Source organism: Carettochelys insculpta, chromosome 3 (assembly GCF_033958435.1).
Source record: "Carettochelys insculpta isolate YL-2023 chromosome 3, ASM3395843v1, whole genome shotgun sequence".
NCBI classification, from domain to species: domain Eukaryota; kingdom Metazoa; phylum Chordata; order Testudines; family Carettochelyidae; genus Carettochelys; species Carettochelys insculpta.
Genome location: NC_134139.1, coordinates 105,388,044 through 105,413,065, shown reverse-complemented (window position 1 = coordinate 105,413,065; position 25,022 = coordinate 105,388,044). Strand labels below are relative to the sequence as shown.

General features: G+C 44.2%; 1 protein-coding gene across 1 annotated transcript in view; it reads right to left on the bottom strand.

Annotated features, from left to right (window-relative positions):
• Positions 1-25,022, bottom strand: part of HBS1L (HBS1 like translational GTPase) — a 139,621-nt gene that overhangs the window by 60,737 nt on the left and 53,862 nt on the right. The window lies entirely within an intron of this gene.

The window sequence follows — 25,022 nt, the reverse complement described above, 5'->3', positions numbered from 1 at the left end:
GTAGGGCTAAAGGTGATGACCTGCACGAGGGAACCGATGGCCCGAAAGCGAGCCTCTGGTAGATATACTCTCGCTGTAACCGAGTTTATGCGAGCCCCTATGAACTCTATGTCCTGTGTGGGGTCTATTTTTGATTTTGCCAGATTGATAACCAGGCCGAGTGAAGAGAACGTGTTTGCTGTGACACGTATCATGCGCAGAACCTCCCCCTTCGAGGCCCCTTTGAGCAGGCAGTCGTACAGATACGGGAAAATAAATACCCCCTGTCTGTGCAGGTAGGCTGACACCACTGCCAAGGTCTTGGTGAAGACTCTGGGGGCCGAGGAGAGGCCAAACGGTAGGACCTTGTATTGGAAGTGTTCGTTGCCTACCATGAACCGGAGGAATCGCCGGTGAGCCAGATGGATAGTTATGTGGAAGTACGCGTCTTGTAAATCGAGGGCTGCGAACCAGTCTCCATCGTCCAGTGCTGTAAGGATGGAGGCGATTGTGGTCATCCGAAAACGTTGCTTGCGCAGGTACCTGTTGAGGCCGCGAAGGTCTAAGATGGGCCTCCAGCCTCCTGTCTTTTTCTCCATGAGGAAGTACCTGGAGTAGAACCCTTTCCCTTGCAGTTGCTCCGGCACTCTTTCCACTGCCCCTATGAGCATGAGATGGTCCGCCTCCTGCCTGAGCCTCGCTACATGGGAGGCCTCCTGGAGGTGGGGCTTGGGTGGAGGTCGTGACGGTGGGAGCGACTGGAAGGGGATGGCGTACCCCATGGCTATGATCTCCAGCACCCATTTGTCTGTGGTGATCCTTTGCCACTGGTCGTAGAATGGTCGGAGGCGATGGTGGAATAGTCGCTTCGGATGACCTTGTGCGATGGTAGTGATGGCGCAGCCCTGGATCTGTATGTCAAACTTGTGGCCTTTGGCCCCGCCCCGAGGACGCACGGCTCTGTTGTGAACGTCGCCTGGGAGTTCTGTACTGCTGGTGCTGTTGATGTCGCCCTTGCTCGTAACCCCTGTGGTACTGGGGGCGCTGTTGCTGGTACTGGTACCGTCTTTGTTGAGGGTAGTACCTTTTCTTTGTGTATGGAGGGGTGTAAATCCCCAGGGTCCTGAGTGCCGTTGCTGTGGAACGTGCTGCTGTGTCCGCAACGTCCAGGGCAATCTGAACTCCCGTCCTCGAGGCCGCGTAGCCTTCTTGCACTATGGCCTTGAGCACCGGCTTTTTGTCCTCTGGAAGCGAGTCCATGAGGGAGGTTAACCTGGAATAGTTGTCGAAATTATGGTTCGCTAAGTGCGCTGCGTAATTTGCCATTCGCAACGTTAAAGTGGAGGAGGAGTAGACCTTTCTGCCGAACAGCTCTAGCTTCTTGGCATCTTTGTCTGTTCCCCCTGTCCTGAATTGAGATGTCTTTGATCTTTGTTGCGACGACTCCACCACCAAGGAATTTGGCTGTGGGTGGCTGAACAGGAACTCCATGCCCTTCGCCGGCACGAAGTATTTCTTATCCGCTCTCTTTTGGACAGGCGGAATAGTCGCAGGGGTCTGCCATATCGTAGTGGCGGACTCTAAGATCACTTCATCAAGCGGTATTGCTACTCTGGAGGAGGCCGGAGGTCTCAAATTTTTGAGGAGCTTATGGTGTTTCTCTTGCACCTCTGCTGTCTGGATGCCTTGCGTGAAGGCCACCCTCTTAAACAGCTCTTGAAACTGTTTGAGATCGTCCGGAGGATGGACGTCCCCCGAGGCCGTAGCCTCGTCCGGGGAGGAGAGCGAGGAACCGCTGGGGTACGTCTCTCTGGACCCTTCCGGTTCCTGCTGGTGATGGTACACCCTCTCGCTAGAGGTTTGCGAGGGAAAATCTCGGGGTTCCATAACCAGTCCTCCCTGAGATGCTTGAGTCTCTGTCCACGGTCGCAATTGCCCTCGGGGGTACGAGATCGTCTGTGGGGATCTTTCCCTAGTAGATTGCCGATGGTGTCTATGCCCCGCGTGGTAGGGGTGACCATGGCAGTATAGGCACTGTTCTTGGGAAGGTGACCTAGACCACTCCCTTGGTGCGTACCCTCTGCGTCTGGGGGAGGGAGATCGTCGAGACACTGGAGAGAGCGATTTTGCATAATAGTCCAGCGGTTCAAACCCCAGGAAGGGTGAAGGTGGTCCCAGCCAGGGTGAGGCTGGTTGCAAAAATGGAGAAGGGGGCTCCGGGTAGGCTAGGGGGGACCCCTGCCTTCTGGTTGGAGTCTGCAACATAAGCGGAGGGCTGTGAGAAAGCAACTCCACAGCCCTGTCCGGAGAGGGGCTGCAATGCCTCCTCTTGTGTGCAGCCTTCCCCCTCCCTGGAGGGGGTAACTCCACCCCCTGACGCACAGGGGATCCCGGCCCCGTCCGCACCGTGCTCGGCACGCTCGAAGGCGGTGCCGCACGTGCGGTGTCCTTCGGTGCCTGCAGGCTGCGTGCCTGCGCGCTCTGCACCGCCGGTTCCCCGGGGGTCGGTGCCGCTGCCTGCGGTGCCGCCGGTACCAGCACTTGTTTAGCCGCCGCTCTGCCTGCGGTGCGGGGCGGCTGGCTGATTATCGGAGGCTGAGCCGCTTCCACGTGGCTCTCCGTGCCGCCGCCGATCAGCTGTTGCTGCGGCTGGGGGCTGCTCGCTGTTGCTGCCGGCAGGGATCGGGCTGGGGAGGCTTTCCTCTGTTTTTGCGCTGATGGGGTGAGGGAGGCAGCTTTCCTTTTATGGGCCCCGGAGGGTCCCTCCTGCTGCGGCCGCTCCGGCACGTCTGGCTGGAGGGCCTTATCAAAAAGCAGCATTTTAAGCCGCATCTCCCTGTCTCTCCTTGCTCTGGCTGTTAATTTAGCACAGAAGGAGCATTTCTGTGCAACATGGGACTCCCCAAGGCACCTTATGCATAGACTGTGCCCATCGGACGCTGGCATCGCCTCTCGGCAGGACTCACATTTTTTAAATCCTGAAGAGGACATTGTTGGTGAGTCTTTCAGTTGTTAAACGGGTACTTAGCACCTTCTCTGTGCTGTTTTCCCCTTCCGATGGCTGGCTGCAGCAGGAGGGCTGATGGCCCTATGCTCCTGGCCTCCGGCGCTTGTTACTGGGACTGGATTGAAGCTGTCCCGCTTGTAGTTTGTTTGTTGCTTTTGCTTTTTTTTTTTTGCAAAAACAACAACCGGCTAACTTGCAGTAGCCTAAGTACTTGAAAAACTTTAAAGAAAAACAGTTAAAGTCATTGAATACGCTACTTGGCCTTAGCCTAGTTCGGATTCCGTCTGCAGCCGACGGCGGTTAAGAGGAACTGGCGGGGACCGGATCGCGCACATGGCCAGGAGCGCGCAAGGGAGCGGCGCGCGCCGGCGCATGCGCGGTCCGGCAGAAACTGCTTGGAAGATCCGATCTGCGGCGCCGGGCAAGCCCGACACCTATTGTGGAGCACCCACGGGGACACTCGAAGAAGAATAAATGTTTAGAGCTACTTTGATAGAAACATTAGGATAGGATACAATGGCCCAAGATTCAGTCATGCCAGAGATTAGCCTGGCAAAAGGGAGATGTGGAATATCAAGGAACTAGTAAGGAGTCAGGACTCCTCGGTACTCATGGCCAGCCCAAGCCCTGATGTGATCTAAAGCAGCAATGACAGACTTAACAGCAGAGGACACAGGTACAGAACTTTGCACTCTCTCTCTATATATATTATATAAATATAATATATATATAAAAATATTATATATAATGCAATATATAAATGGAGGGGGCTGTACCTGTGTCCTCTGCTGTTAAGGAGGGGGAAAAGGAGGAGAGAAGCTGTTTTCAGTGGTGACAGATGACAGAACGAGGAGCAATGATCTCAAGTTGCAGTGGGAGAGGTCTAGGTTGGATATTAGGACAAACTATTTCACCTGGAAGGTGGCGAAGCACTGAAATAGGTTATCTAGAGCAGGGATGAGTAAAGCTGGGGGCAGGTCCCCTGAGGCGGGGGTGTGACATTTTGAAAGGTGGTCACAGCATGATCGGCTGCTAGGTCTCAGGCTCTTCCACCTCATTAAAAATGCTGAAATATGTTACTGCTTTCCACGTATGTCTATGCACATTTGTAAACCGATTAAAGTTTTTACGTTCTACATTCTTGTCTTACACATGCTGAAAGGGTCTTTTTTTTTCATATGAATACAATCAAAATTTCTGTCAATTTGGATTATAGTAGGCAGGTTGGGGTGGGAAAGGGCTCTGAATTGCCAGAACGAAAAGTGGGGCCCAATGTAAAAAGTTTGCTCACCCCTGACCTAGAGAGGTAGTGGAATCTCCACCCCAGTTAAGTCCAGGCTTGGCAAAGCCCTGACTGGGATGTTTTAGTTGGGATTGGTCCTGCTGTGAGCAGGAGGTTGGACATGATGACCTCTTAAGGTCTCTTCCAAACCTATGATTCTATGAAATACTTATTTAAACTTAAAACTGGAACCCTGCATATGTACTTTCCCATTATCTTACAAATTGTATTACTGTATCTACAGTCTATGCACTTCCAATCTTTAGAAGAAACATGCAAAAGCCTAGCAGCCAAGCATCAGTGCCAGATAATCAAAAGTTTAACAATTCAGAGAATGCAGAGTTATGCTGAAAACTGAGCCTTAATTCTGCCCATATTTTTGTGACAAAGTATGATCTTAATATTACTGTAAATGATTTCTCAAATAAGGCAGAATTATTTACACATCTAGAAAGAAATCTACAGTACACGATCAAAACAAAAAAGCAGTCAAGTAGCACTTTAAAGACTAACAAAATAATGTATTAGGTGATGAGCTTTTGTGCTACCTGACTGCTTTTTTTGTTTTGATAGCTGAGTTAGTCTATATTCTGTCTCTCTGTCACTATTGTACAGTACACAGTTCGATGTCTCAGTAACTCCTATGAAACCTGCCAAATTGGAAAAAATGATTTAATAGCTTTTAATTTATGAACACTGAAATTTAGTAAGACTGAATTGATTTAAAAAGAAGTCATGAATTGATTCAGCTATGAAACAGTCTAACTTGTAGGTTCTGAATGTGTCAGAAGGATAGTCATCTTATTAATGCATAGAACTGAGAATCAGATATTTTGGTTTCCATTCACATAAACATAAGAATGACCATAGGGAGGGTAGGTACTGACATCCTCCAAGACCCAGGGGAGTTCAACACCTTCCCCCGTCACCCCACAAGGCCATCTCCTAATCATCTATCCAGCCCCACCTCTTCCCTGCCTCACTCTGCCCCTTCTCTAGCCCTGAAGTGCTCATGACATTGGGTCATACCAATGGGCCAACAGGAAAATATCCTGTTATCCGACAGTGGTCTATGCCAGAGCATCATCAAATCATCCATTCTCCATCATCTCTAATCCCAGCACATGGCTGTCAGAGACATGGGGTTGTACACCTGACCATCTTGGCTAACGGCCATTGATGGATCTATTTTCCATTTATTTATCTAATTCTTATTTTGAAAACAGTTATAGTTTTGCCCTTCACAACATCCCCAGGCAATGATTTCCCTAGGTGGATTGTGCACAGCATGAAGTAGTACTTCTTTTTGTTTGTTTGAAACCTGCTGCCTATTAATTTTATTGTCTGGCTCTTGTGTTATGCAAAGAGGTAAGCAACACTTCCTTATTAACTCAGTCTAATCACCATTCCTTGCTCAGTCACTGATTTTCTGTAAAACCAAGAGCAAATATCAGAGGGGTAGCCGTGTTAGTCTGGATCTGTAGCAGCAACGAAGGGCCCTGTGGCACCTTATAGACTAACAGAAAAGTTTAGAGCATGAGCTTTCGTGAGTTAACTCACTTCTTCAGCATCTGAAGAAGTGGGTTAACTCACGAAAGCCCATGCTCTAAACTTTTCTGTTAGTCTATAAGGTGCCACAGGACCCTTCAAGAGCAAATAGTCATTTACACTTAGTCTATCATGGCAACAGTTACCAACGATTTAAGTACCATCAGAGTGCACTCTCATAAATCTGCTCCAGGTATGATTTTATGGCATCGGGGGAGGAACCTTTATCGTTGACTATATTATTAGTGTTGCACTGTTTGTAATAAGTATTTTTTTTAGCATAGAATTATCCTTTCCCTGCCTAGCACTTTCCCATCTTTAAAGTGACTGATGATAATCTAGGGCATGTCCACTGAATTCATCCCTCTTCACATAATCATGCCCTGGAAGCCATGCTACCACTTAAAAAAAAGTTTATTATTACTATGTAAAACCTTTTTAAACAGGAGCATTGTGCAAGATAATGGATGCAAAGATGTCAGCCAGAGTCTGGTCTGTGTTCACTTATGTGAAGTGTGAAGTGCTTCCATTAGGAAGTTTAGATAGACATCTATTCATGTAAATTTCAGTGTTAATAGTGATAACTATTTCATTGTTAATCATTATAACACCCAACTCATGTGCATTCCCCAACAACTTTGTTATGGACCATAAATCTCAACTGCTCCTTACCTAACTGTAAGGACCTCCAGTTTCTTGAGAACAGAGTTCAAAAGCTCAGGATTCTTAGCCACGTGTTCTTTTATGCCTCATGATTCAGAATGAGCAGACCATTATCACCTCATTTTCTGATTTTACAAAACACCCCTCTGAGATGTCCTAAAGCATCTGCAAGGTTTGCTGAACTTAAATCTCTAAAACATAAATAGAGAACCTACAGCCCATTGTACAGATCTGGCTCACTACTTGCTTGTATCCAGCTACCAAGGCTCATGGCTTCTCCTGCCCCCACCCAACCCAGCCATCAGCCCACTGGAAGGTGAGGGCTGTGAAGCCCTAAGCCTCACTGACAGGAGTCAGGCAAGCCAGGGTCAGACCTGGCCTACGGGCTCTGCCTGGTGGAGAAAAGCAACAGCTCCATGTGCTGCCACGTCCCTTCCCCTGGCTAGAGGAAAAGCAAAGGGAAGCATTGCCTGGAGGCTTTTCCTCCCAATGCTCTAAATGGCCAAAACTGCAGCCAATAGGAGCAGTGGAGGGGCATGGTATCATGTGGAAAGCATTCCCCATGTGACCCAGACCCCTGTGCCCCAGCCTGCTCCTGTACTTCTCTCCTGCCCAGATCCCCCACCTTCAACCTGCTCCTGCACCTCGCTCCCACAGTTCCTGCACCTCACTCCCACCCCCAGCCCACTCCTGCATCCCATTCCCACTCCCAGCCCTCCCAGACCCCACTTCTCAAGCCTGCTTTCCTGGAAAAGGCATCTCAAGGTAAGCTGAAGCAGGGGTGGAACAAACCCACACCAGTGCCCAATGCCCCAGCTCTACTGCAGCAACACAGCTAGGGCAATTACCTGGAGGTGTGGGTTGTGCATAGCAGCAGGGGGTTATCCCCCCGTACTCACCATGCAGGCAGCAGGAGTGGCAAACTCCTCTGCTCTTCTGTGCCACACTCCCACCTGCTGAGCCCTGGTTCTACAGGCAGCAGGAACTGGAGGGATGCTTCACTCCCTACCATCTGTGAAAAAGCAAGGCACAGCAGGGCAGGGAGAGTGGCATGGCAGAGCAGAGCAGGCTGCCGCTCCCACCACCTGCTACGCATAACCCCGGGCCACAGGTAATACCCCAGCCCAGTCACAGACAATCCTTCCCGCTCCCATCCATAAAATAGCTGGGGTGTCTGATGTGGGGTCCCCAAAAGAGCAAGGTCTGGCACAGTCTCCCCAGTTCATCCAGTGGACAGGACGGCTCTGGGAGGTGTCATTTCCCTCCCCCTCCCCCCACCCACAGAAGCCTCATTTTTGGCTCCATCCCAGAGTCTGGGGGGCCCCCACAAAATCTACTAGCCCTGGCCCCCTAGGCACTGGGGCTGGTGTGCAAGGGGAAAGAAGGGAGTGTTTTCAGTCAGGGACCATCTCATTGATGGATTGTTTGTTGTTTTTTTGCTTCTCACTTGTGTGGCCTGACTAATTTTTTTTTTTTTTTTTGTAATTGTCTGTCTCTCTGTCAGCCAGTGGCCCATGAACCAGAAAAGGTTAAATTCTGCTGAAATATGCCCACATCACTAGAAATCATTTTTGGCTATGCAAGAAAACTTAAAATCAAAGTCCACTGCACCTGAGAAATGGAATAGCAGTTGGAACAAATAGGATGTGGTTTTCAGGCAGATATACAGAGTAATACAAGACTATAGAAAAAGAAAATTTACAACATATGACATAGAACACACTTTTCTATATTAGCCAAGAGCATCAGCAGCTCTTTAAGAAATGCTAACACAAACAGTAAAGATGCATCAACTAGTTGCACTGTCACAGCCTAAATATATTAATGTAAAATTCTGCTTTGCAAAAGAAGTTGTTTTTTGGACAATTTTAACTAATACAAATTCAAAACTAAGCCATTTTAGTAAAATAGTCAACATTGCAACTGAACACAAAATTTATGAATAAAGTACTTGCTAAGTACAGCTAAAGCTACTGGACATCAGTAGCAAACAGGCTTTAAAATGTTTAAAAGTGGAGAAAAAATGCAGGATAAGTCATCTGACAATAGTGAGATTCAGCTACTCAAAAAGTATTAGAGAAAACAATTCCTCAAATAAAAACACTGACTTTTGTTTTTCTGTTTAAAAGAAAGGTTATTTCCTAAATAAAAAACACAGGCAGGGGTTTTCCAGGTAACTGAGGCTCATTGCCAACTATTATCTTCTCTGTAAGGTTTCAGTCAGTGAATCTCTGAATTTTTTTTTTTTTTTTTTTTAATTTTCAGTGAAACTACCAGTGGGTATTTTCAGTGAAAAATGCTAAAAATATAACTCTGCTTGTGCTGAGTTGGAGAGAGATTTAATTTCAATAGTGGTAAAGTTCCCATTCAGAAGGTGATACAGGAGGGCACTGAAAATAAATTCCTGTACATCATTGGGATTAGTTTGAATTATCAGCACACACAGTAATGCAAACAGCATCCAATTTCAACTCCCCACATTACTCTCAGCAACAAACTCTGTCTTGAGAAGCTAACTGTTGTGCAGTATTATAGGCAGAGACAAATGGAACCCTTACTATCAAGGCTGTCCAACACTTCCAGGTCCGTGACCCTGTTTTAAATTTCTTATAAATATTTGTTAAATTTCAATTGTTGAGGCAATAACTTTCCATGCCAGATGTCTGCCCCAACTGAAAAAAAAAAATCAGAATGATTCCATTATTTCCAAATATTAGGCGAGCAAAAAATACATTTTTCCCCCCCACGTTAAAAAAAAAATACCAGCAATCTTCTTTGAAAGTTTAGTATGGACATTCTTTGGAGGAACTGAAATTTGGCAGAGTGATTGCCTTTCTACCAGGGACCAGCTTTTTGGTGTGAAAAATCCATCGAAATTTGGCAAACGTCTCAGCCTCTGAAAAACTGCAGTTGGCACATGCTCGGTACAGACAGATTTTAGCAGCAAAATTACCCAGATTCCATCTGCACTGGAACATGCCCCAAGCTGAAACTGCAGCTACTGTTCTGAGCTGCTGTGTGCAGCACCAGTCCAGGTCCGGGCACCTCAAAAGAGTGGGCAGACTGTCTTTTCTGTGCTCTCAATGCTGGGCTCACAGAGGATGGAGGAGAAAATTGCCCAGTTCAAATGCAAAGAGGACATGTGGCTTTTCTGTAGATGGGAGAATATTAGGGCCATATCTACATTACCCAGAAGATTGACCTCCTGAGGGTCGATCTTGAGTTCAATTTCACGTGCCTGGTGGAGATGTGTGCAATTGACCTATTGCAAGGAGTAAGGAAAGTCGATGAGAGAAACTCCCTCCTCAACCTTCCTCAGCGAGAACAGCTGGGTAAGTCAATTGCAGGTAAGTTGATTCTAGCTATGCAACTGCCATAGCTAGAATTGCACATCTGCATTCAACTTACCTGCCTACTGTAAACCAAGCCTAGGAAAGGAGACCTGGGGCAGGATTTTGCAACTGGGACTGAAGGTTAGCAGGAGGAATAGGAAAACAAATAGTTGTGAAGGGAGAATGGCACAAACAACCAGTGGGGTACAGAATGGAGGTGTGGGGGAGAATTGAGTCTGACTGGGCAAAGAGACAGGGATAAGGAACTGGAGGGAATGAAGTGGGGGGAGGGACTCGTTAACACTGGATGCAGTAATACTGAGGACTAGAAGTAGTACAGGTGGGGAGGGGACTGGAGGCCAGAGCGAGGGGAAGACAAAGATTGGATGAGGAGCTGGGATTGGAGAACTAGCCAAGCAACGAGAGAGAACAAGGAGCTGGTGCAAGACGGGGATGGGAAGAATCAAGGCGAGAGCCTAGGGCTGCTTCTACACACGCCACCTCCCACTGGAGGTGGCAAGGTAATGAGACAATTCAAAGCAGGCTAATGAGGTGCTGATGTGCATATTCAGCACCTCATTAGCATAACAGCAGCCATGCAAATTTCAAAGTGCAGACTTCGAATTGCAGATTGACAGTGTAGATCGGGCACCTTTGAAGTAAATGTCCCACTTCGACATTTCCTTACTCCCACAGAACTAGATCAGAGAAAGGGAATGGAAGTCGGGCGCTTATTTCAAAGCTGCCCCCATCTACACTGTCAACCTGCAATTCAAAATCTGCACTTTGAAATCTGTGTGGCTGCCATTATGCTAATGAGGCACTGAATATGCATGATGGTGCCTCATTAGCCTGCTTCAAATTGCCTCATTACCATGCCACCTTCAACGGGAGGTGGCAAGTGTAGGAGCGGCCTAGGAAAGTAAAGACTGGGATGAGAAATCTGAACTGGCCAAGTGAAGAGAAACGACTAGCATGAGGATCCAATAGTGGAGAAGAGACAGGACTTGGACAGATTCATGGAGGGGATAAGTCTGAAGGAGTCACACTTGAGAGAAATCAGTTGAAGAGTCTGTGTCTACCAGACGCGCTCCTCTACTTCCTGAAGTGAAATCCAAAATTCCAGAGCCCTACCATTCCTATGCTATCAACAAACACCTGTGAACCCCATTGGCAAATTGCGTTTCGTTCCCCGATCATGCTGGATAGGATTACAGCTTACCTGCGCTAACAGTTGCTCTGTCAGCTTAAGCAGAAGAGCAAGAGTAAAGGGAGAATGGCACAAAGAATAACTGTTCTTCAAAAGAGTGGGCAGAATGTCTTTTCTGTGCTCTCAATGCTGGGCTCACACAGGATGGATGTTCTTTGTGCCATTCTCCCTTCACAACAGCAAGAGTCCTGTTCCCATATGGAACAAGTCACTTAAACCAGACTTTTCACAGCTGATCACTGATGATGTGTTCTTTGTATTCTCATTGTGTGACTCAGGACCCTAGAACTTGATTTATGAAAGCTCTGAATACTCTCAACTGTAACTGAAGTCAGTGGAGCTGCTCTGAACATATTAAGAATTCTATAATGCTCAATACTCTGAGAAATCAGGTGCTAGGTACCTCAGGGCACTGAAAAATTCAGGTGAATCTTTACATTAATTTTTGTGTCTGAGTTCTCCATCTGTAAAATGGAAGTAATTACATAACCTCACTTCACAGGCTTGTGTGAAAATAAATCTGTTAATATTTATGAGGCATACTATTAACACTGATTTTCATAAGTCTTGGAGCATTGGGAAAATTCCAGAAGACTAAAAGAAAGCTAATGTGCCAATATTTTAAAAGGGTAAAAAGGATGACCTTGGTAATCTGTAAGTCTATTGGCCTTCCACTGATCCTGGACAAGATAACAGAAAGGCTGATATGTGACACAAATGATAAAGAATTAAAGCAAGATAATTTATTTAATAACAATCAACAGGTGTTTATGGAAAACAGATCCTGTCAAACTTATTATTTTTTACAAGATTATTGGTTTGGCTGATAAAGGTAACAGTGTTAAGCTAATATAGATGTCTGAAAGTCTCGCAGACTTTGCAGTAAGAAGGGATGACATCTGACCTGGTGCCTACCGACAGTCTGATTAAAAACATGGAAAAGCACAAAGTTAATCTGGCAGAGAATCATCATGAAAGGAGTATGCTTCTTGTGAGATCCTGTAGGGATTAATTAATGTACCTACATTATTTAATATTTTTATTAAATGAAAAAACACAAAACAATCACTAAGATTACAACTAAAAAATATTGGGGGGGTGATAAATAGGTCATTGATTCAAAGTGATCTGGACCACATGGTACTCAGGTATGGATGAGTAAATGACATGTTTTTCAACACGGCTAATGTAAAGGTATACATCAGAGTACAAGGAAGATAGGCCACACAAAGAATGGGGGATTCTATACCCTAGAAAGAAGAAATGCTGAAAAAGATTTGGTAGTTGTGGTGGATAATCATCTGAACATGAGTTCCCAGTATGATGTAATGACCAAAAGGAAAGTGGTTATTTTACCTTTATATTTGGCACTGGTGCAACAGCAGCTGGAATATTGTGTCCACGTCTGGGGTCCACAATTCAAGAAGGATGTTGCTAAATTGTAGTGGATTCAGAAAAGCCTTGAAAATAATTAAAGGATTAGGAAATAAGCCTTGCAGTCATAGGCTCAAGGAGCTCAACCTATTCATTTAGCAAAGAGAAGGTTGATGGGTGGTGACTTGATTACAAATTTATAAGAACCTACAGAGGGAAAAACCGTTAAATAAAGAGTTCTTCAATTTATCAGAGAAAGGTATAACGTGATTCAATCACTAGAATTTGACCAAATTCAGACTGGAAATAAAGCATACATTTTTAAGTGAGAGTATCATTTACCAATGATCATACTGGATTCTTCACCAAAGACCATTATAAAAAAATCAACATTTTTCTAAAAGGCATATTCTAGGAATTATTTTGGTGAATTCTACAATGTGTGCTATACAAGAGAGAGAGCAGATAATTACAATTGTTCCTTCTGGCCCCAGAATCCAAACCATGCAAACAGCATTCATTTGTTTTAACCATAGCACCATCCCTCCCACCCCGCTCCCCCTGGCGGGTTTTTTTTTTTGCAATTCCCTGCCTCACTCACTACACATCTTCCACCTTTTGCAACACAGCAGGATCCTACAGACAATCTCCTTTCACTACCCAGTTCTGCTTCATCTTCAGAGCAGGTCCATCTTGTGCAATGAATTAAGCAGTAACACAGAGGTAGCTGTGTTAGTCTGTATTCTAACAAAACAAAACTGCAGTCATATAGCACTTTAAAGACTAACAAAATTACTTATTAGGTGATGAGCTTTCATGGGACAGTCCCACTTCTTCAGATCTACCTTCAGATCTAGATCTGAAGAAGTGGGTCTGTCCCACAAAAGCTCATCACCTAACAAATTATTTTGTTACTCTTTAAATTGCTACATGATTGCTGTTTTGTTTTGACTGAATGAAGCAGGTATCCTGCGGCAAAACACAGTATGTACTCACGTAATTACATGCTGTATAATAATGCATACGCACTAGGAGGAAAAACTGTGGCTTAATGTAGGCATTTCCAAACTTACGAGTAATTGGACTTTGCAACATTAATAAAGCTGCTTAAACAGAGTTTGTGTGTATATAATATGCAAATAGTTTAGAGGAACGTTAATCCAGACTATATTTCAGACACTTACATGGAGTATCTCTATACCATACATGCAAACAGGGCTGCGTGACACACTATTTCTCATTCACATCTAATATAGTACAAGAAAGAAAGCACTGTTGTTAAGATCATAATGCTCATTTCAAGATTTCTAGTTTTAGCTAAGGAGTACTAAAGCATACAAGGACAACAAAAAACTTCTTTGGCTGGGGCACACACATTTAGTTTCCACAGAATTTGCAGCCTTATCTGATGTTTCTGTCTTGAAGAATCCTCACTGCCTAGTTTGACATGTTCACAAAAAGTTATTTTCTCACTCGTTACTTTCCTAATAAGAAAGTTGCACTGAAATTTCTGGTACAAAATCTTTGTATTCTATTGAAAAGGCGAGGTTACTCATCCTCTGCAACAACTGGAGTTCTTCGAGATGTTACCCTCTGGGCGCTTCACTTTTAGATGCATCAGCCACTGCACCCACTGGCCATAGATTTGTAGGTAGCAGTGTCCCCCTCCGGTTGCCCGTGTGCAAAGGGCACAGGCACAAGATGCCTGTAACACTTACTGCACATGTGCAAGCAGCCATCTCAGTTATTCTCTGATTGGAAACCCAAAGAAGGAATCCAAAGTAGAGGGGAGGAGGTTGGGTGGTGGAGCACCCACAGGGACATCATCTTGAAGAATTCCCATTATTGCACAGGGTGAGTAAGCTCTCCTTCTTTGAGTGTCCCTGTGGGTGCTCCAACTTCAGGTGATTACAAATCAGTGTCATTGCTTAGAGGTGGGCCCTTTGGACGGCGCACATCAGCTAAATATAGTCTGTGAGTCAGCAAAGGTTTGTCTGGCATAATGCTGGGTGAATGTGTGAGCAGCCACCCACGTAGCTGCTCTGTAAATGTCCACCGGGGACATGCCTTTGAAGAAGGCTGTAGAGGTGGTCGCTGCATGTGTGGAATAGGCGCGAATGCCCGCTGGAGGTTCTCTGTTAAACTTATTGTAAGCGAATAGTAACAGAGAGGTAGCCGTGTTAGTCTAGATTCTAACAAAACTAAACAGAAGTCATGTAGCACTTTAAAAACTAACAAAATGATTTATGAGGTGATGTACTTTTGTGGGACAGACCCATTTCTTCAGATCTATAGAATTTCCAGTCCAGACCCAGTTATATAGTACAGAGGTACAAAAAAATTGCAATAAAAACTGACAAATCAAACACATGAACTGAAGGAGGAGGATAAGGGATGGGGTATGACAAGTGTGTCACCTGAGATAATTATGAACATCAAAGGAAGGGAAGCAGTCCCCGTAATGCGGGAGATTTGCTGTCTTTGTTCATACCAAGTGTTAATGTGTCAAATGTCAATATGAACCCCAGGTCACAAATCTCTCTATGAAATCTGTTTTTAAAGTCTCTTTGTTGTAGGATGCATATTCTCAGGTCTTTGACAGAATGGCCCACTCCATTGAAATGCTCACTGACAGACATAAGGTGTAGCAAGATTCCTAATGACCACTCTGTGTCCAGTATGAGTCTTACACAGCCCGAGATCCATCTGGACAGCTTGTTTGGAGATTGGCATACCACAGGATCTTTCGGACAAGGTGACAGAGTCAAGTTGTCTCCTGGAATGGCTGCATTCTGAACAAGTAGAAGGCCAAGGCCTGGTGGATGTCGAGGGTATGCATAGCTCTGTCCCTATCATCGTTATGTGGTTTGGGGAAGAAAACAGGTAAGTATACTGATTTGTTGCAGTGGAAAGAGGTAAGTACCTTAGGGACGAATTTAGGGTGGGTGTGGAGCACCACTTTGTTCTGTAAAAGGTCGTGCCAAGCTGACTGACACAGGGAAAGCCACTTTCATGGACAAGTGCAACAGAGAACAGGTGGCTATTGGCTCAAAGGGTTTGCCAGTTAGGGCCTTGAGGACCAAACTGAGGTCCCATGCAGGTACTGGTTCTTTAATTGGCGAGAATGTGTTGAGGAGGCCCTTAAGGAACTGCTTGACTGACAGGTGGGTGAAGACCGAGTGGTCTTGGATAGGCGGGTGGAAAGCCAATATGGCTGTCAGATGGACTCTAATTGTGCTGATGGATATATCTGTTTGCTGAAGGTAAAGTAGGTGAGTATATGTGGGATACTTGTATGCATGGAGTCACATGGTTGGGAGAGGCACCACGCTATGAAGCATTGCCATTTTTGTGAGTAAGTCTCTCTCGTTTCAGGTTGCCTACTGCTTCTGAGGATTGTTCAGACCTCAGATGGACAATGCAGCTCTGAATCGGTCAGTCAACCAGGAACCACAAGTGGAGGTCAAGGTAGTTGATGGCTGGGTGACGAATGGACTTGTTCTGTAGGGTTAAAAGCAAGGAGATTAGAGGAAGACAGCACGGAGGATGTCTGGACAGCTGCAGAAGTTTGGAGAACCAAGTGTGTCTGGGTGCTAAAAGCATGACTTGAGCCCTGTCCCACTTAATCTTGATCACGACTCTCCGAATGAGAGGAATGAGGGGGAATGTATATGCTAAAGGTGCATTCCACATATGTTTAATGCATCCCCCAAGTGAATTGCAGCCTAATCCATGTCTGGAACAAATAGTGGAGGCAGCATGTGCGGGCAGTTGTAGCAAAAAAATTCCACAGCTGTGAACTCTCATTTGCAGAAAATGTGGAAGATGGACCTATTGATTTCCACTTGTGATCGAGCAGGAAACTGCAGCTGAGGTTTTCTGCAAGTAGATCCTCCCTGCCTAGTATGTAGGCTGTCACAAGGTGGATTTGTCAAAGGATACACCACTCCCCCAGTTGTACTGCTTCTCAGCAGAAATGTCTCAAGCATACTCAGCCCTGTTTGTTGATGTAGTGCATTGTTGCTGTATTTTCCGTCATTATGCAGAGTGTGTTGTTGGTGAGCTGCACGGAGAAGTGCATGCAGGCATACCATATTGCTTTGAGCTCTAGGAGGTTGATGTGCTTGAGCCATCCGTCTGTTGACCACGTTTCCTGAACCACTTGGCCCGAAAGGTGGCCACCCCAGCCTAGCAGAGGAGCAGCCATCGTAATCATGATAGTTGGAGAGGTTTCTCTGGAAGGGAAATCCTTCACATATATTCTGTGGCTGTGTCCACAGCTGAGAGTCTCTCCTGACTGTAGCTGGGACACACAGTGTTTTGTTCAGCAGATAGACATAGAGCCTAAAACACTGCTCTGAACCAGGCCTGCACTGGTCTCATACGGAGGCTCGCCTGGAATACGACAGAGATCGCTGCCCCCATGTGACCAAGGAGACAGGTATTGTCGGGCAGTTACGCTGGGACTGACCTGCAGAGTGATGACGAGGTCTTGGATCACCTGTAGTCTGCGTAGGGGAAGTAAGGCTGTAACTGTCTGGCAAGCCAAAAGTGCCCCTATGAACTCAAGTGTGCGAGTTGATGCCGGGGTGCACTTTAGCAGATTTATGCATAGACCCAGACTGGAGAACAGCAGTCTGATCAAACTGTTGCCTGTTGGTTCTGAGCTAAAGAGCAGCCCCCTTATTAGAAAGCCATCTAAGTAGGGAAAGATGGTCACTCCCTTTGTTCTTAGATATGCAGTGACAACCATCGATGCGACCTTTGAGAAAACCCTTGGTTTTGTGCATAGTCCAAAGGGCAGCACCCTGTACTGGAAGTCATTTTGCTATCATGAATTTGAGAAATCACCTGTGCAATGGGTGGAGGATGATGTGAAAATAAGCATCCTGGAGGTTCAGAGTAGACAGCCAATCCCCCTTCTGTAGTGCAGGGATGATTGTGGCTAATGTTACCATCTTGAACCTCTGACAAAGTACACGCTGTTTTAGATTGCTGAGATCTAGTACGAGTATCCAACCCCTTTTTTTCTGTGTGAGTAAGTGGCATGAGTAAAAGTCCCTTCATCCTGTACTTGGTGGGTACCTCTTCTGTGGCCTCGGCTATAGAATGCATTGCGCCTCTTGCAAGAGTACAGACTTGAGAGGGGTCCCTGAAAAGGGACGGGGATGAAGGCTGAGGTTTGGATATGAATGGGATGATGTAACCAGTGTGTACAATCTCTAAGACTCACTTGTTGGTGCTGATGGCTACCATCCAGGGTAGAATGCTGCTAGCCTTGCGCTGAAAATAGTATGCGGCTCAGCCGAGAACCCACAAGCTACGAGGGCCATCTGACTCTCAACCAAATCTTCAAAACAACTGATGAGCCAGAGCCTGCTGGGTCAGAGATTGATCTGTGGTTTGTCGTCTCCTGAGCTGTTTCTGATGTCATCTTTTAGCATACTGTTTTATTGAATGGGGAGGGTTTGTACCTGTATCTAAACTGTTTGTTTTGTTTACATTTTGCAGCTACCACTTGGATGCCCAAAACATGTAAGGTTACCCATGAATCTTTGAGGGAGTGAAGTGTCTTGTTCGTGTTTTCTGTGAAAAGTCAAGACATTTCGAAGGGAAGATCCTCAATGGCGGTTTGGACATGCCTGGGAAAACCAGACAGTTGTAGCCAGGACATCAACCTCATAACCACTGCTGACGTAGCAGTGGTGTCTGCTTCATCCAGAGGTGACTGTAAAGCTGTCCTTGAAATGAAGGCGCCCTCTCCCATAAGGGCTTTATACTGATCTCTTTTGTTATCTGGAATTATTTTAATAAAGGTGTGAAGTTGGTTAAAGATGCGGTGTGTATGTTTTACAAGCAATGCCACAACTGGCAGTGCCAAACTGTAGGCTGGCTGATGAGAACTTTTTCCAGCTGGCATCCAGCTTTTCCACTGTTTATACCCAGGGATTAATCTGGTTTTCTGCTGCCTACCCCTTGGATTTAGGGCCTCTACTATCAGTGACTTAGAAGGCGGGTGAGAGAAGAGGAATTCAGCACCCTCTGAGACCACATAGTACTTTTCATTCACTTTCTTCGATGCGGGTGGAATGGAGGCTAGGGTGTTCCATAGAAGCCTGCCTGGACCCAGGAGGGTTTCATTGATTGGTATTGCCACCCTGTTGTGAGGGGACAAGTGTAAGATATAAGTCAGCTTGGGATGTGTATCCCTCAGAGTCGAGACAGATATCTCTAGTCTGTCTGAGACCCTCTTTAAGAGGTCTTGAAAGGTCTTGGAGTCATCACCTAAGAGAAAGGTGGGTTGTGGTATCATTGAGCCTTTGGAGGACGGGGAGAGAGAGAGAGAATTGTGATGGGAGTGGAGAATTCGACCAATGATTTCTCCTCGTGTAATCTCTGTAGTTCTCAACTTCTGAAATCTCCGACCTGCCCAGTGACTGAATGCTAGGGGGTTGAGGTCTGTTCATCCGTAGAGGTAATGGCTGCGGAAGGGGCTGGTGACAAAAAGCCACCCATGGATCCCAGTATGGCCACCTGGGTGGCACAGGTGGTGGCACCACTGCTGTTGCCACTGCTGCAATTGCACTGGTTTGGATGAAGATCTTCTCACTGTTCTGGAGGTGAAATATCATCATGTGAGTCAGAGAACTTTGCGGAATCAGAAGCTGAAGTGGGTGAATGCAAAAGCCTTCAGCTGTGTAAACAGCCATCACTAAGGAGAGGGGTGCCTGGTACCAGGGTGACAGAAAGCTCTCCTGCAGTGGTGTATTGCGGTATAAATGGCGGAGGGGGGCATCAGCACTGGGGACCCCATGCTGTCGGTGCCAGGAGCACAGAAGTGGCTGAAGCCACGTTAAGCACTTTTACACACTTTGCCAATGCCAGCTTGTCAGCACTAACAGCTGACAGCACCAGCGTACTCTGTGCAGAAGCCAGTACACACTTTTTCTTTACTGGCTTATTCTGCAGTGCTTGAATGGTGGCTGAGTCAAAGAGCCGCACCGCCTTTCTGCTTGAAGAGAGGAAAGGCCTCTGCTTACATAGCTTTTTGGTGAGACACTCTCAGCTGCCCCCTTAAAAGCCACTAGGGTGGCAGTAGGATGCTTGGAGCTGGTCAATTTCACCACTGGGGAGACAGACACCAGGGGACTTATGTGACCTCGTTAGCTCCAGGGGATTTCCCCTTGTCTCCAGGACTTGTCAGACTCAAAGCCCTGTCAACAGTCTCAACCCCCTGTGGACTATGCCTGAGAGGTGGGGCGGAATCGTGGTCTGTAGGTCTAAGAGCTTGCTCCATCTGCCAGATACAGAGCTGCTGAAGCCTCGCTCTCCTGAACCATTTGCTCAGTCTTTTACGGTGTGGGCAGCCTTATGTATTATGGTACTGACCCAAACACCATCTACACAGAGAATGGTTCTCTGCAACTGAAATGGACAGGCCACAAGAAGAGTACTTTTTCAAATCCGGCAAGCCAGGAATGAGTGAAATTGACTAGATTGGCTGTGCTATGAAGTGGAGCTGTTAGAAGCCGCTAGGAAGAAACCATGTCTGTGGCTTTTCTCCATTGTCTTCTTTTCTTTGCTGTTTAGTTGTTCCTCAAACATATGTTGAATTTTTTTTTTTTTTAAAAAGGTGACTGAGGTTAGGGACTCCTCTTGGGACTAAAGCCGATGGCAATCCGAGAAGAACGGAGGAGCTGGCTGTCCATGAATACACAGTAAGTACTAATGGTGTCTTGTGCCTGTGCCCTGCACACCCAGGCAGCAGAAGTGGGACACGGCTACCTACAAATATATGACCAATGGGCACAGTGGTGCTGACACAACAAAAGATTGAGCATTCACAGGGGCTCTGAAAGAATAACTATGATTTGCAGGATGCATGCTTCTTTGCTAACATGACTAGTAAGGCTCAACAAGAGTCTCTCTTAATCTAACACACTGCATTTTATCTGAAATCATCATTTGCTATAAAAATTATTTGTACATTAAACATTTATACTGTGTAGAGAACAGACCACATTTGATTCTTACACAGACCTACAACCACAAAGCATCAGTGGTGTTTTCTTATTCACCATATTTTATTAAATGACTATAAGAAGGCTTTCATCGAGATGTAGAAAAGCCCAATATTTCTGGAGTTTAACTCTGACCATACATAGGCACATGAAGAACAAAGTCAACATTATATGTGAGATAACCATGGAAAGGTACATCCATTAGTCAGAAACCTAAATTGAAATGTATGCAGTCAATGTAAAACTAACAGAGTTTCTGTTGAAGCTTTGGCCCAATATGAACGTGTAAAACTGAAAGCACAACATGTACAAACTAAGTGGATTAAATGTAATTTCATTTCCAAAAAACAATGCCATCACTAATTTCAGGTTTGATCTAAAATTTACATTACGGTAACGAGATGTTGCTATTAGTCTGCGTGCTGCCAAAATATTTTAAAAACAAAGATCTTAATGTTTTATAAATTCCCAATCTGGAGACACTTCACATAAAACTGGTTTTAATGTCTTAGCTCAATTTCCTTTAGGCCCTGTGAAGTCATAGAAGTCACTGTTGTTCCTGAGTTTGCACTCTACTGGTGACACTACAACCATCACCAACCATGAATGGTCAAAAAGCTGACCTACCTGGGTGAAGCAAGTGCTATTTTCTTACTGTTTCACACAGCTTTACACACTTTTCTTTCCACTTTCTTTTCTATTATTTTGCAAAACCATGCCATTTTGTGTGAAAACTGCATTTACTTGATCCTCCACCACGCTCCTCCCATTAACTCCAAACATGTCAGTAGAGGTGGCAGTGTCACAAGAACTATGCAGGTTGAGACATCACACAGACTGGAAGACTTATAAGGGGAGTTAAAAAAAAAAGTATTCCAATTTTATATTGAAAACCCTTCTTTTTTAAGTATTTTCATGCTATAGTGTCACAAAAAGATAAATTCAAGAATTACAAACAGTAATATTCATTTGGTGTGTTATACTCTATAGATAAGCGTAAAAACAATATTTTAAGACACTTTTAATCAGAAAAACCATGAACATGTGCAATGCAGCCAGCTTAATTAGTGTTAATTTTTGCAATTCTTATTTGTGATCTTAACAGTGTAACTTTAACAGTGAATTTACAGTGTTTTCCTGATTAAATTGCTTAAGAGTATTTTTCTCAAAAAAATTATGCAAATCTAAAACTAGCTGGCTTACAGACTCTACCAATGGCTAACAACATTCTGGACTCTGGAAAGCCTTAGTGAGAGGAAATGAAAGCTTGGTTGAAGACTTCCTTAAGGAGAAAACTGAAGCTGCTAATGTAAAATGGCTATGGTTTGCAGATAGGAGAAACAGCAGGAAGAAGAGGAGCAACTTCAGGGAATGTACCTTGTCAGTCTCCTCAGAAGAGTTCATTCTCAAAGAGTACAAAAGAGCAGTAACTAACAAAATTATGCGATAAAAACGAAGAGTGGCTGGATTGGGTCAGACCAATGGTCCATCTAACTCAGAATCCTGTCTTCCCACAATGGCTAATGCTAACAAAATTCTTCAGAGGGAGTGAACAGAACAAAGCGATTTATCAAGTCATCCATCACCTATATCCCAGTCCCAACTCCTAGCAACTAGAAGTTTAGTGAGCCCCTATTAGCCACCAATGGACCTATTCTCCACAAACTTCTTTGTTGTATCCTCTTATGCTTTTGGTCTTCAGAATATCTCCTGGCAATGAGTTCCATAGATTATATCTTCGTACATCAGCCACATACTTTGTTTTAAACATGCTGCCTACTAATTTCATTTTAATTTGATTTCATTTTCATCTGACTCTTGGTTCTTGGGTTACATGATGTAAACATTTCCTTATTCATTTTCTCTGCATAACATTCATGATTTTATAGACCTTTATCATATCCCTTTCCTCCCGCTGTCTCTTTCAAGATGAACACACCCAGTCTTTTTAATCTATCCATGCAAGAAAACGGTTTCATCTCCCTTATAATTTGCTGCCCTTTCTTGTATCTTTTCCAATTCTAACTTATGTTTTTTGCTGATAGGATAACCAAAACTGCATGCTGTACTGAATGTATGGGAGTACTACAGTTTTATTTAGTGGAATTATATTTTCTGTCTTCTTATCTATTCATTTCCTAGGGGGTTCGTAATATTGTCAGATTTTTTGACTGCTGCTACACAATGAGCAGTTTTCACAATGATTCTGGGATCATCTTCTTGTGCGGTAACAATTAATATGGACTACATCATTTTGTATGTATAATTGAGATTATGTTTTCCAGCGTGTATTACTTTGTATTCATCAACATTGAATTTCATCTGCCATTTTCTGACTAGTCACCCAGTTTTGAGATGCCAGTGTAACTCATTGTGCTCCACTTTTAACCTAACTATGCTGAGTCATGTTTATAGTCTGCAAGCTTTTCCACCTCTTTGTTTACCCTTTTTCCAGACAGAGTATGAAGATGTCAAACTGTGCAAGTCCCAATATGTGTCTTTGGGGCACTATCTCAATTTACATCACTCCACTGTGAAAGCTGATAATTTATCCCTACCCTTTGATTCTCTGCAAACCAATTATTGATCCACGAAAGCACCTTCCCTCTTATCCCATGACTGCTTACACTGGGCTAATAGACTTTGGTGAGGGACCTTATCACAGGCGTTCTGAAAATCCAAATACATTAATCACCCTGGTCCACATTTGTTAACCTTTCCCCCACTCAAAGACTAACATGCATGTTTTCCCTTTTACAAAAGCCATGTTGCCTCTTCCCCTGCACATAGTATTTGCATCAAAGTGCTATTCTATTTTCCTCTTTTGCACAACCATGCCTTTGACAGACTTCTGTATGGATTTTCCAGAGAGATCCAGAAACGCCTATATCTGTATGGAAGCAATACCGAATGACCAAGCAGCTCACAATGACAAAAGCTGCGCTGAATTGAATAAAAACATAACAGTAGTACCCATAATCAACAAAAAAAGTCACTGAGTCTGTGCTGTAGGGCCTTTTCAAGCTATAGCCAGAGAAAACTCAGAGAATTCTGTCAAAAGATATAGTAACAGAGAGGAAGCTGTGCTACTCTATACACTATCAAAACAAAAAGCAGTCAAGTAGCACTTTAAAGACTAGCAAAATAGTTTATTAGGTGAGTGCTACTTGACTGCTTTTTGTTTTGTCAAAAGATATGACTGTGCAAGATGTAAACCTTAGAACAGCACATTGCTGAAAAAAGCAAAGTCAAAAATGAGGCAGTAGGTAATGTCTATATGTATCTTGGTAATAGGATGGTCTAAGAATTCTAGCAAATTTTAGGGAGTTGAGGAAGCTAGAAAAAAACAGTTGATGGCAGTCAGCGTAATAGAAGGAACTGGTTTGAGGAGACAGGATAAGATGTGAGAGAAAAAGGAAGCAAATGACAGTTTAGTTTTCTTGAGGATCATCTAAATTACTAAAGCTAGGTTGTACCTGCTTCCTCTAATTGTTATATTTCATTAACTAGAGTATAGTAAGTGCCAAAGGAGACAAGAGAGGACCAAAGCAAAGGAAAACTTTATTTTATAGCACCTAGATAATGAGTTAGCCAAATTACAAGGAAAGAATGGAGGCATTAGGGCTGGATGACACACACATAAATTAGGACAATGGAACAAAAAGAAACCTCTTGCACTTTAAGCAAACTGTTAAATATGATGAACATTTCTTTTTGATAACCATTATCTGAGCTACACAGAACAGGGCTTTACACTTAATGTTAAAAGAAAGGTTGAAAATGTGCTACCTATTGAGGTGGCTTTTAAAAAATAAATAACTACCGTATTTTATTTACATAAATTAGTAGCACACAGAGCTGTTTGAAAATTTGTAAAACTCAGCTGGACCAAAGTTTTGTACATTTTTAATTACATCCTCATGATCAAATCTCATAGTGAATAAAACTGTCTCGCCATGTTGACTTTTATATGAATTAATGAATCACAATCTCTGTCCATCACCACTCCCTCCCTTTACAGGTTAATCAATACAGATATGACAGCTATAAAAGAAGAGTTAGATTAGACGCATATCTTGTGTTATAGTACATCAGATTAAAATGACTAGTCAAAAGTCATACTGGGATTATGACTGAGACCTGGGATGAACCTATTACAAGACTAATAGATTTTCTATTATTTCCCAAATGTTTAACAAACTATTGTAAACCTTCATCTTCCAGGGAAAAAAATTATGGGGTTTAATTTACAAGTGCCAAAATTATTTTTTTGAAAGTTAGAGCCTTAATGTTTTCTCAGGATGTCAGTTAGCTCACAGAATTAACTCAAAAAAGCAATCACAATTCCAGTTGTAATCACATAGAATAATAAATTTCCATCGGAGTTTTATTCAATTTTTTTATGTTTTTCAAATATATTTCAATTGCAACACTGAATGCAAAGTTTGTACAGTGTTCACTTTGTATTTTTATCACAAATATTTGTACAGTAGACCCCCCGACTTACATGGAGGTTGTGCTCCTGAGCAACCCTGGCTTAAGGCCAATTTCACATTACTCAGGGGAGTCAGGAAACTGACCTGGCACCAGCTTAAGAATCTGCATG